The sequence below is a fragment of the Hyla sarda genome, chromosome 7 (genome assembly GCF_029499605.1).
Source record: "Hyla sarda isolate aHylSar1 chromosome 7, aHylSar1.hap1, whole genome shotgun sequence".
NCBI lineage: Eukaryota > Metazoa > Chordata > Amphibia > Anura > Hylidae > Hyla > Hyla sarda.
In genome coordinates this window covers 48,883,982-48,896,538 of record NC_079195.1, presented here as the reverse complement: position 1 = coordinate 48,896,538, position 12,557 = coordinate 48,883,982, and the positions used below count along the sequence as shown (strand labels likewise).

At 45.0% G+C, this 12,557-nt stretch overlaps 1 protein-coding gene across 3 annotated transcripts in view; it reads right to left on the bottom strand.

Annotated features, from left to right (window-relative positions):
- The window catches only part of MGMT (O-6-methylguanine-DNA methyltransferase), a 453,528-nt gene extending 441,220 nt beyond the window's left edge, over window positions 1-12,308 (bottom strand). Inside the window, exon 1 of one of the 3 annotated variants that reach the window (XM_056529548.1) lies at window positions 12,196-12,308. The gene's annotated coding sequence lies outside the window, so the exon portion shown is untranslated. Of the gene's footprint in view, window positions 1-11,963; window positions 11,988-12,104; window positions 12,163-12,195 lie in introns of those variants that run through there. The other 2 variants (XM_056529549.1, XM_056529550.1) reach the window with 2 other exon arrangements.
- Window positions 12,309-12,557: the final 249 nt, after the last annotated feature.

Genomic DNA, 12,557 nt, shown 5'->3' with positions numbered 1-12,557 from the left:
CACAACTTTGATCTGCTGGATAACAATCTACTGTAAGACATAGCGGAGCCGGTAAAAAATACGGCACATAAATAAACAGCGCCTTAATGCTGAAGATAATCGCAGTGCCAGCCTGGTGAGGAGTGCAAGTTCTTTCTTAAAAGGAAAGATCAGTTTTAGATTATACATGGAATAGTAAAGATAAAGGGTGGCTCTCATATATATAGAAAGATTACATGCCCCTCTAATAAAGAAACTGGGTGAACAGACTCCTCACCTTTTTTTTTTTGCTTAAAGAAGCACTCAGGGAATTGTGTTCGCCTATATATTGCAGCTTAGGCTTATATTAGAGAATTATGTAGAGTTTTTTGTGTATATGTGCTTACCTGTATTACCAAAATGTGGCATGCATAGGTATTCAGCCACTTCTAATTGCAAATCCATCACTGAAATGACATGATAATGTTGCCTATATGGTCAGAGAAATTAAGTGGGGTGTTTGATCATTCCACCTGGTCATCTTGACTGCTAGTGCTGGAGGTCATCCAGGTGAACTTAGTAGACCAGTGTTTTTCAAACAGTGGGCTAGTTTTATAAAAACCTGTGCAGAGGAAAAGTTTTATAAAAACCTGTGCAGAGGAATCAGATTGATTTTATTAGTTTTTAGAGGCCTTTTCAAAAATGAAAGAAGTGACCTGATCAACTTTTCCTCTGCACAGGTTTTGATAAATCACCCCCATGGAGATTTATCAAATCTGATTGATTGCTATTGGTAACTTAAAGGGGTACTCCACTGCTCAGCATTTGGAACAAACTGTTCCGAACACTGGAGGCGGGAGCTCGTGACGACATAGCCCCACCCCCTCAATGTAAGTCTATGGCAGGGGGCATGACAGCCACCCCGCCCCCTGCCATAGACTTGCATTGAGGGGGTGGGGTGTGACGTCATGAGGGAGCGGGGCTATGACGTCACAAGCTCCCGGTGCCGGCTCCAGTGTTAGGAACAATTTGTTCTAAATGCTGAGCAGCGGAGTACCCCTTAAATGGTACCAACAGCACTCTATAAGTCCAACCAGTTAACATGGGCCGGGAGTGTCTGTCTAGTAATAGAAGTTGGATGTGGAGTTTTGGTATCTGATGGAAAGAAAGATTATGGTAATTAAGATAAATCTAGACCTACCTAATTGCCAAAGAAAAATAAGGTTTGAGGTGTCAGAGGCATTTGGTGGGTGAGATGTGTATAAAAAATTAATCTGGGGTCATCCAAAAACCTAGTTTGACAGTTCGGTGTTTGTGAATTCGATAACCCATTTACCACCCTATCTCTAGTAAAATGTATAAAAAATGACATTATAAAAATAGAAATATCAAGATAAATGCAAATAAAGTGCCAGTTAAGTACTTAGTCACAGCAATGCAGAAAACTAGAAGAAGCCGCGCATTCCAATGTATAACACGATCAGGTATAAACCTCTGCTACCTATGAAATGGCTGGAGATTTTGTTCACGTTATGCTTGCTTCATACCTCCTCAGAGACTGCATGCAAATAATATAAAGTGCCCACATTTCATACCCCATTAGTTTATCAACATTTCCACATCAACTACAGGGCAGTGCAGTTGAGTCGGTGCTTTCATATTCCCGCTGACCTGATATGCAAGTCTAAGTGTGTGAGTGACAAAATAACCCTTTCAGAGGCTGCGCCGCATGGAAAAGAAGCAGTGAAGGATGCACAAATCTGTCACACCGTCGATGCTTAAGCCTGATTTCTGTCACTGTAACATAATGTATCACACTGAGCATCAGGACACAACATTCCCCGGTTGCGATGATCAATGGAGATGGGTGGGAGCTAACAGCAGCTGCTCCTCAACTACAAAGAAGCCCAAGTGATCATAAAAGTAATTAAACGTAACAGATGAACGGATAAAACAAAAGCAATAGACAGAGATTGTTTATTAATATTGGGAGAGCCTTCAAATTGGTAGATACTGTATTGCGCGTGTTTGTTGTTGATACTTGGAAACCAACAGATCATCTGGGAATAGGGGGCCCAGGAGGGAAGCTTCACTATGTATTTATAGGTATATAATAGGTAAGGGGGGCTGAAAGTGTATAGGACTGACAGAAGATGGAAGAGTAGACTGAGGGGCGTCCACATGTGCCACTTTAAGTCAATGCCAGGTGTGGATTATAAGAGGGAGTGGATGTATATAGGAGCAATTTATTTATTTATGGTTTTTTTTAAATTCTATATTCCCATTGACTTTTTTGTTTAGTGATTTTAAACATTTAAATAATGATTGAAACTCATGAATTTTTAATTAAATTATATGGGGTCACTGTAGGCTATACTGGGGAAGCGTTGACAATAACAGCAGGTGACTTTGCCTCCTAATGTAACTTGCAACTTCTCCCCCCGCCCCCCCCCCCCCATTACAAATACACAGAGCCATAAAGTGAGGCTAGCTTCATACTGCGTTTTAGCAGTCCATCAGAGGTATTCAACAGCATCCTATCGAAAACGGGATGCCAATGTATTCTGCCGACCCCCCCTCCACCATCATACATTCATCCCTTATACTGTGTATATGGAATTAGTCTTAATGGAGGAACAACCTGCTTACTGGTGCTTTCATACCGGACGGACACACCACAGATTTTCTGGAGCAGATTTGCGCACCGTACCAGCCATGTAAGGGGGCTGGAGGAAATGTCATCCACAATATTCAGAGAAAATCCCCTTTGGATAGGGAATAAGATGTCTAGGGGTGGAGTACCCCTTTAATGGTCTCCTGTGTGAATTTGTCTAGAGGTTTGGAATCTTAATTTCAGCATCTAATCTGGGGTCTTAATGGAATGTAAGGTATGGGATCTTAAAGGGGTTAAATAGTTTTTTCAGCACGGTAGAACAAGCCGTCAATGTCTGATCAGTGGGGTGCCAACAACCGGCCACCCCGCAGATAAGATGTTCGCCGGAGGCACGACTCAGACGACTCAGACTCGATATCAAATGTACTGGGTTACTGCAGCTCAGCTCTAGTAATAGTGGCTCTCCCAATCATGTGATCAGTTTGGGGGGGGGGGTTAAAAAAAAGACAAAATCTGCACTCACCTGCCCCACTTCCCCCGCCACTCTGACAAAGGTTGGTCCCTCTGTGCAGCACTCCCTGTTCTCAGTCTCGTGATTGGCTTACCAGGCACATGAACTGGGATGGGCACTGTCGGTGGGGGGTGGGGGAGCAAAGCAGTGAGTATAGTTTTTCTTTTTTATTACTTATATTATTTTATTATTGCTCCAGCCAGGCCACATATAAAACAGTGCTCTGGACAACAACAAACATTTTTTCAAATCAATTGGTACCAGAAAGTTATACAGATTTCTAAATTACTTCTATTGAAAAATATTTTACCTTCCAGTACTTATCAGCTGCTGTATGCTCCAGAGGAAGTTGTGTAGATCTTTCCAGTCTAATCACATTGTTTTCTGCTGCCACCTGTGTCCATGTCAGTAACTGTCCAGAGCATGAGCAATGTCCCATAGCAAAACCTCTACTGCTCTAGACAGTTCCTGACACGGACAGAGGTGTCAGCAGAGAGCACTGTGGTCAGCCTGGAAACAACTACAAAACTTCCTCTGAAGCATACGGCAGCTGATGCTGATAAGTACTGGAAGGCTTAACCCCTTAAGGACATAGCGTTTTTCCGTTTATGCACTTTCGTTTTTCCTCCTCACCTTTTAAAAGTCATAACCTTTTCAATTTTGCACCTAAAAATCCATATGAGGGCTTATTTTTTGCGCCATCAATTCTAATTTGTAATGACATCAGTCATTTTACCCAAAAATCTACAGCGAAATGGGAAAAAAAAAATAATTGTGCGACAAAATGGAAGAATAAATGCCATTTTGTAAATTTTGGGGGCTTCTGTTTCTATACAGTACATTTTTCATTAAAAATGACACCTTATCTTTATTCTGTAGGTCCATAAGATTAAAATGATACCCTACTTATATAAGTTTGACTTATTACTTCGGAAAAAAATCATAACTACATGCAGGAAAATTTATGGGATACTTTTACTTTCACTTTTAGACGCGGCGATAAACTTTGATCGCCGCGTCTAAAGAGTTAATGCTGGACATCTGCCGGAACGGCTATGTCCGGCATTAGCCACGGGTCCTGGCTGTTGATAGCAGCCGGGACCGTGGGGGTATGATGCGAGCTCAGCTCCGGAGCTCGCTTCATAACTCTCCCGTGCCGCATCGCCATATAAACTTGTTTGGCGGCAAGGGGTTAAAGGAGTATTCCAGGAAAAAACTTTTTTTTTTTTTATATATCAACTGGCTCCAGAAAGTTAAACAGATGTGTAAATTACTTGTATTAAAAATCTTAATCCTTCCAATAATTATCAGCTGCTGAAGTTGAGTTGTTCTTTTCTGCCTGGCAACAGTGCTCTCTGCTGACATCTCTGCTTGTCTCGGGAACTGCACAGAGTAGAAGAGGTTTGCTATAGGGATTTGCCTTTACTCTGGACAGTTCCAGAGACAGGTGTTATCAGAGAGCACTTAGACAGAAGAGAACAACTCAACTTCAGCAGCTCATAGGTACCGAAAGGATTAAGATTTCTTAATAGAAGTCATTTACAAATCTGTCTAACTTTCTAGTTCCAGTCAATATGATTTTTTTTTTTCTGGGGTACCCCTTTAAGGCCAAAAAGGAGTCTGTAGACAACCACTTTTAACTTTGGGGTCTGGTCTGAAATCATTTAGGGATCTGGTCTGGTTTCCCCCCCTTGCAAATATTAATAAATCTTTATCTAAATAGTTCTACAAAGTTTGCGAAACATTAAAAAAACAACACATGTTTACTTACCGTATATACTCCAGTATAAGCAGAGTTTTTCAGCACAATTTTTTGTTAAAACGCCCCCCTCGGCTTATACTCGAGTGAACTCTCCGCCTGTCAATCCCTTCATCAGTGGTCTTCAACCTGCGGACCTCCAGATGTTGCAAAACTACTCACCTCCCCTCGGTGGAAAGTTAGGGTGAGCTGGTCCGGGCCATCTATGCTGCAGGGACCGTCCGGTGGGGATGGTTAGTCGTTGCGGGCTGTCCATTTTCACCAGGGGGGCCTCTTCTCCGCACTTCGGGCCCGGTGTATGACGTTGCCTCGGCGACGAACAGGGACGTTGCGCATGAACATCCCTGTGCGGCGGTGTCAAGGCAACATCACTACTCCGGGGCCGAAGCACGGAGAGGAGGCCCCCCCTGGTGAAAATGGACAGCCCGCAACGACTAACCATCCCCACCGGACGGTCCCTGCAGCATAGATGGCCCGGACCAGCTCACCCTAACTTCCCGCCGAGGGGAGTACAAAACAAAAGGGGGTAGGGGGGGCTGGATGGTCTTCAACCTGCGGACCTCCAGAGGTTTCAAAACTACAACTCCCAACATGCCTGGACAGCCGATAGCTGTCCGGGCATGCTGGGAGTTGTAGTTTTGAAACCTCTGGAGGTCTGCAGGTTGAAGACCACTGATGAAGGGATTGACCGGCGGTGATGATGAAGGGGGGATGATGACGGGGGGTCTGGATGATTACATGCGGGGATGATGTATTTCCCCCCCTAGGCTTATAGTCGAGTCAATAACTTTTGATGGGTTTTTGGGGTAAAATTAGGGGCCTCGGGTTATATTCGGGTCTGCTTATACTCGAGTATATACGGTAGCTTAGACCTTCACCTTATCACAGACTCCGTCCGATATGCTGACCTTTATTCAAACTAGGAGTATTCCTACTAAAGAGGATGTGTAAAAATCTATAGACAGGTTAGAATCACTGATCACAGAAAACTGCAGATTCAGCACTGTTGGAATAACACAGAATTGGTATTGTATCCACAGTGCATTAGACATCCCGCCATCAACAGCTCTGAAACAGCAACAATTTCTGCCAAATATACAGCCATCTGTATTACTTTATCTGACAAACAGGCCTCATAAGAGTGATCGGGGGGGAAAGTATCTATAAAAGGAGAATAAAAGGCAGAACTGGGCTATTTAGCATGAAATTTTGCAGGACGCAGCAACTTTGAACACTTAACCGTTTCGAGAAGAAAAGAAAAAAAAATCAAAAAGGTGTCTTCTGTTTCACAGCAGAAAAAAAAAACACAACTTAATCCATCATTATTACGTCTCGTGTGTACATTACCACTAATGCATCTTAGTCAACATGATTGATGGGACGTTTGCCTAAACACATCAACAAATATTTAATATTCAATAGGTTACTCGGATCTTAGGAAATGCAAAAAGTCCTGAAACCAGTAGTAACCAATAAGTGATGTTTTTGTGCCCTGGAAAAATAGATTTTTTTTTTCTATTCGCTTTAACCCCCTGCTTATCCCAAGTTTTGCTCAGGCATCAGGAAAGGGACCATACGCTTTATCCTGAGTACGACTTGGGGTGGGATTACTGCTGAGATAATGTGGAGCTTTAGGGTAGGTTCACACGGGCGGATTTATTTGCGGGTTTCCCGCTGCGTATGTGAAAGGGGGCGGGCTCTTCTCGGCTGTCCGCAGCAGATTTTCCGCAGCGGAATTTACGCTGTGGAAAATCCGCCGCAAGCCCCATTGAAGTCAGTAGAGTCTGAGAACAGCCGAGAAGAGCCCGCCCCCTTTCAAATACGCAGCGGGAAACCCGCAAATAAATCCGCCTGTGTGAACGTACCCTAAAGCTCCACATTACCTCTGCAGTAATCCCACCCCAAGTCGTACTCAGGATAAAGCGCATTGACCCCTTTCCTGATGCCTGAGCAAAACTTGGGATAAGCAGGGGGTTAAAGCGAATAGAAAAAAAAAATCTATTTTTCCAGGGCACAAAAACATCACTTATTGGTTACTACTGGTTTCAGGGGTTATCCACGAATTGAAACACAGAGCTAATTTCTTTCAAAAAACGCTCCCCGCCTGTCTCCAGGTTGGCAGTGGTTCTGCAGCACTTCACTCCAGCACTTCACTACATTGAAGTGAATGGAGCCAAGTTTTAACTATCACACCCAACCTGGGGACAGATATGGAGCTGTTTTTGAAAGAAATTACCTTTGTTTTTCTGTTCCTGGATAACACCTTTAATTTTGTTTTTAAAGGGGTACTTCACTGGAAAACATTACATATATAATATTTTTATTTTATCAACTGGTGCCAGACAGTTAAACAGATTTGTAAATTACTTCTATTAAAAAATCTTAATCCTTCCAGTACTTATTAGCGGCTGTATACTACAGAGGAAGTTTAATTTATTTTCTGTCTGTCCACAGTGCTCTCTGCTGACACCTCTGTCCATGTCAGGAACTGTCCAGAGCAGAAACAATTCCCCATAGCAAACATATGCTGGTCTGGACAGTTCCTAAATTGGACAGAGGGGTCAGTCAGTAGAGAGCACTGTGTTCAGGTAAAAAGGAAATTCAAAAAGAAAAGAACTTCCTGTGGAGCATACAGAAGCTGATAAGTACTGGAAGAATTAAGATTATTTTTAATAGAAGTAATTTACAATTCTGTTTAACTTTCTGGCCCCAGTTGATTAAAAAAAAAAAATGTTTTCCAGCGGAGTACCCCTTTAAGCCAAGTACCACTTTGCCTGCAGATGTTGCAAAACTACAACTCCCAGCATGCCCGGACAGCCTTTGGTTGGAAAACACTGATCTGGAGGATGATAAAGTAGGATTTGCACATACTGCCTGTATGAAGAGTGGGGAGAGGATGCGCAGGGACAGGAGGAAGATTTTTGACCTTCCATTTGTACCTGTACGGATTAGATGACCCCAGGGAAGGAGCAAGAACTTTTGTTTATGATATTACCTGTTTCTTGTCAAAAAAAAATAGAGAATACAAAGGCTAGGCTCACACTACGGAATGTCCGAGCAGAACTACGCAGAAATTTCGAAACAATGTGGAAAGTTCCATTGCTGTCAATGGGATTCTGCTGCACGGTCCACACTACTGAATTTTAGTAGTGCTGAAATTCTGTGGCGCTGAAATTCTATCGCCAAAAGAACAATTTCTTTCATTCTTTAGGCAGAATCATTGCGGCGGCCATTGTTGTCACTAGGGACTGCAAGGTCCGCACAGTCCTAGCACCCACGGATTCAGTCAGCACCGGGCACACTCGGAATCTCCTCGCCTTACGCCATTTTAGTGACTCACAACCGAAACGCAACTCTTTTACCCCTCAGATATCACAGTCAGTGCTGACCATGGCATTTACATAGCAACCAGTACTTTTGAGGAGTTATTTTTATTTATTATTTTTACCTTGTTCTCTATTTTATTCTGCAGGCCGCTACGATTATGGCGATACCTAATTTATGTCCTTTTTTTTTATGGCTTTTTACATTCACACCATGAAACCTTTTAGTTAAAAAAATAAAAAAAAAAATAAAAAAGGTGTTCATGCATCTACATATATTTTTGGTTTATTTTTTGTGAGGGCTTGCAGGATGAGTTGTTTTTGTTAATACTATTCTTGGGTAGAGGCCACATTTTAATGATTTTTTTTTTATCTTGTTTTTATTGTGGCAGGCAATTTTCATACGGCGTTCATCGTGAAAGTTGAAGAATGTGATTGTTGTATAGCCTTACCGATGAAACAATACCAAATATTTATATTTTTTTTGTTTCAGGGTGCTGATGGGGAACAAAAACCCACTGGCACCCTGTGATTCTGTTGCAGTGGTGCTGATGCAGTTATAGTGGGCGACCCATCCCTCTAACACTACTCAGAGGCCGCAGTCTCTATAGACTGTGGCATCTAAGGGGAAAAAGTCAAATACTTTGCCATAAAAAAGGTGTTTGGAAAGAACAAACCATCTTAGGGTGGGTTCACACTACGTTTTGTCCCATACGGGAGCGCATACGGCAGGAGGGAGCTAAAAGCTCGCGCTCCCGTATGTAACCGTATGCGCTCCCGTATGCCATTCACTTCAATGAGCCGACCGGAGTGAAACGTTCGGTCCGGTCGGCTCATTTTTGCGCCGTATGCGCTTTTACAACCGGACCTAAAACCGTGGTTGACCACGGTTTTAGGTCCGGTTGTAAAAGCGCATACGGCGCAAAAATGAGCCGACCGGACCGAACGTTTCACTCCGGTCGGCTCATTGAAGTGAATGGCATACGGGAGCGCATACGGTCACATACGGGAGCGCGAGGTTTTAGCTCCCTCCTGCCGTATGCGCTCCCGTATGGGACAAAACGTAGTGTGAACCCAGCCTTAGTGAAAAAAGGCATATTGGCGGTCTATGAGGGGTTAAAAAAATGCCCCCAAATAAATCACAATAGTAGACAACTACGTTCAAAATGCACAATGGAAACATGGAGGAATTAGTCAGTACTGAAATAAGGAGAAGCTAAATAAAATAAACAAATACATGAATACAAATATTATATATTAGAAAGAAAGAAATACTAAGTATTTTATTAAAACTACATTTTTTTAGATTGAAAGGATAAAAGGTTCTGGTCCCAGTATGTCCGGTATATACATTGGGAATTGCTCCCGACAATGCTCTATGTTAAAACATAGGAAAGCCAAACGGTGAAGTATCCAGCTCACCAATCCACCACGTGTGCACGGATGCGTGAGGACTACATGCATGGAACAATGGAGCACAAGGAATATCCAGCACCACGACCACAGAATAAGAACATTGCTGTTTATTAGATCATCATCGACATGAACATAGGACACAGCATGCACGGACAAGGAGTGACGCGTTTCGGCGGGCGCAGCCGCAGTATGACCAAGGCGGGTACGCCCACCAAAACGCGTCACTCCATGTCCTATCTTTGTGTCGATGACAATTCCCCCACATTAGGTTGGCAGTATAGTTCCCCCCGCATTAGGTGCAGTATAGTCCCCCCCCCCCCCCCCCCACAGACATACAGCCTTCAGCATATACAGTGTATGGCTGGAGGCTATATGCCTGTTTACTGCCCCACTTCAGTGTTCCGACCACCACTCCACTGGTCTGGGGACCCTAGGGACCGGGGTCACGATCTACTGCTATGACCTATGGGCCATAGCAGTAGGTCCCAGGATCAAAGGAGCGGAGGTCGGAACACAGTGACGTTCCTGTGTGCGCTACCTCCCAGCGGCCCCTGCGTTTTTAAAGTTAACGCGGGGGCCACTGCAGAGAGGTAACTGCCGGGACATCCTTGTGTCCTGAAAAGATTTTTCGGGACACAGGGATGTCCCGAATGTGACGGGGGCCCCCTGTGGGAACGGGGACCGAAGCAGGCGCTCTATGAGCGCCAATGATGATCCGGCCCTGGTCGGGGTGCTGGATATTCCTTGCGCTCCTATGTTAACACACAGTTATTTTAGAATGAATTTTGAGGCGTAAAATGACTGTTTTATGCCACATTACGCACGTACTGCATTGCTGTCAATGGTGATGGCCCAGGGCTGTGCCAACGGATTTCAGTGGCGGCTGCCAGATGGAATCTCCACTCGCAGAATGCTGCAAGCAAAGAATCCATAGTGTGAACACAGGAGTCATTTTGCTCCTCTATTACGGCACCTTGCAATGCACACACAATATGGGGGAGATTTATCAGAACCCGTGCAGATAGGTAGAGTGGTGCAGTTGCCTATGGCAACCAATCTGATCACTTCTTTCATTTTTTACAGGCCTCTTGAAAAATGAAAGAAGCAATCTGATTGGTTGCTATGGCAACTGCACAGGGTATACACAATCACACTACATGCAGAGTATATGCACACACTATTTACACTTAAACACAATACACACTCAGGGGGAGATTTATTAAAACCTGCCCAGAGGAAAAGTTGCCCATAGCAACCAATCAGATCACTTCTTTCAGTTTTAACAAGGCCTCTGCAAAATGAAAGAAGCGATCTGATTGGTTGCTATGGGCAACTGGGAAACTTTTCCTCTGCGCTGTTGTTGATAAATCTCCCCCTCACTATATACATAACATTCAGGCACACATTATATACGCTCACACTGTATAAGCACGCTTGCATGGTAGAGGCACGCTCGCACTGTAGGGGCACGCTCTCACTGTAGGAGCACGCTCGCACTGTAGGGAGGGGCACGCTCGCACTGTAGGTGCACGCTCACACTGTAGAGGCACGCTCGCACTGTAGGGGCACGCTCGCACTGTAGGGGCACGCTCGCACTGTAGGGGCACGCTCGCACTGTAGAGGCACGCTCACACTGTAGGGAGGGGCACGCTCGCACTGTAGGGAGAGGCACGTTCGCACTGTAGGGGCACGCTCGCACGGTATGGGCACGCCCGCACGGTATGGGCACGCTCCCACGTCATAGGCACACTATCACTGTATAGGCACGCTCACACTGTATAGGCACACTCGCACTGTATAGGCACGCTCGACTGTATAGGCACACTCTCACTGTATAGGCACACTCTCACTGTATAGGCACACTCTCACTGTATAGGCACGCTCGCATTGTATAGGCACGCTTACACTGTATAGGCACGCTCTCACTGTATAGGCACGCTAGCACTGTATAGGCACGCTCGCACTGTATAGGCACGCTCTCACTGTATAGGCACGCTCGCACTGTATAGGCACGCTCGCACTGTATAGGCACGCTCTCACTGTATAGGCACGCTCGAACTGTATAGGCACGCTCGCACTGTATAGGCACGCTCTCACTGTATAGGCACGCTCGCACTGTATAGGCACGCTCTCACTGTATAGGCACGCTCTCACTGTATAGGCACGCTCTCACTGTATAGGCACGCTCGCACTGTATAGGCACGCTCGCACTGTATAGGCACGCTCTCACTGTATAGGCACGCTCGCACTGTATAGGCACGCTCGCACTGTATAGGCACGCTCTCACTGTATAGGCACGCTCTCACTGTATAGGCACGCTCTCACTGTATAGGCACGCTCTCACTGTATAGGCACGCTCTCACTGTATAGGCACGCTCACACCTATGCAATGATCTATCAGGGAGTTGCAGTAGTCTCCCCGGATAACATTCACCCCCCTCCCATCTCTTCCTGTGGACTTTATAAACTTATGTCACGATCCCTGGGAGCAGCAGCAGGTTGTCTTCCCACCATTTTTCCTACCAGGGGGGAGGGGTGGGTCTCATCTTACAGGTGACGCCGGAGATAAAGGGGTTAACAGAGCCGCGTGACTCCTGTCTGCAAAACATCTTACCACGAAGCGTCAACAGCACGGCCACGCTGCTCTGCCCTGAGCGAGACTACAAGCCCCACAATGCACCGCGGCGGCAGGTTATTGCCCGATTATAATGATAAATAAAATAGTGCACTTCCTGCTTCCGGTTCCTCTGCTGTATCTGGATATCACAAACTAGATCAGTGTTTTCCCAGTGTGTCTCCAACTGTTGCAAAACTACAACTCCCAGCAGTCCCGGACAGCCTTCGGCTGTCCGGGCATGCTGGGAGTTGTAGTTTTGCAACAGTTGGAGACACACTGGGAAAACACTGATCTAGTTTGTGATATCCAGATCCACATACATGTATAACTATCTGAAATATACAATACAGTGGGTGCCC